Source organism: Tupaia chinensis, unplaced genomic scaffold, assembly GCF_000334495.1.
Source record: "Tupaia chinensis unplaced genomic scaffold, TupChi_1.0 Scaffold141911_1, whole genome shotgun sequence".
In the NCBI taxonomy this organism is placed as follows: Eukaryota; Metazoa; Chordata; class Mammalia; order Scandentia; family Tupaiidae; genus Tupaia; species Tupaia belangeri.
Window position 1 is genome coordinate 1 of NW_006201766.1, and position 641 is coordinate 641.

The window sequence follows — 641 nt, forward strand, 5'->3', positions numbered from 1 at the left end:
CAGCAGCAGGGTGTGTGGCATTACACTGAAGTGAGTTTGAGGTGATGCCACTGAGCCCTGGGTCCCTGAAGTGGGCACTGCACCCCTCTGCCCGGCCCCACTTCGGGCCTCAGGCTCCTGGTCACCAAGCCTATGCCGCTGCTCCAGACCAGACCCACCCAGACTGAAGCAGCCCACCCTGCCGGGCAGCCATCGGCGCCTTCCAACTCCAGAACAAGTTTTTTCAGAATGCAAAATGAGAATATAGTCATTATCAGAGGTGGAGACATTTAGAAGTAGTTCTTCATCAGAGCAAAGTTTGTCCTTTGGAGAGTCAGCCTCACTCCTCAGCACTCACAGCACCTAGTTCTCCAGGCTCCTCCTGGATGAAGAAGGACCAGCCCACCTTTACTCTCCAACAAGTTGGAATAATATGCGAGCGTCTCTTAAAAGACTATGAAGATAAAATTCCAGAGATGTATGAGCAAATCCTCAATACCAAACTAGCAGAACAATATGAATCTTTTGTGAAATTCACACGTGATCAGATAATGAGACGATATGGGACACGGTCAACAAGCTATGTGTCCTGAAGTTTTCAGTGATCAGATAATGAGACGATATGGGACACGGTCAACAAGCTATGTGTCCTGAAGTTTTCA

General features: G+C 48.7%; 1 pseudogene; it reads left to right on the plus strand.

The window, feature by feature from the left end:
- Positions 1 to 44: 44 nt before the first annotated feature.
- LOC102480802 (akirin-1 pseudogene) lies at positions 45 to 572 on the plus strand (annotated as a pseudogene).
- The last annotated feature ends 69 nt before the right edge of the window (positions 573 to 641 follow it).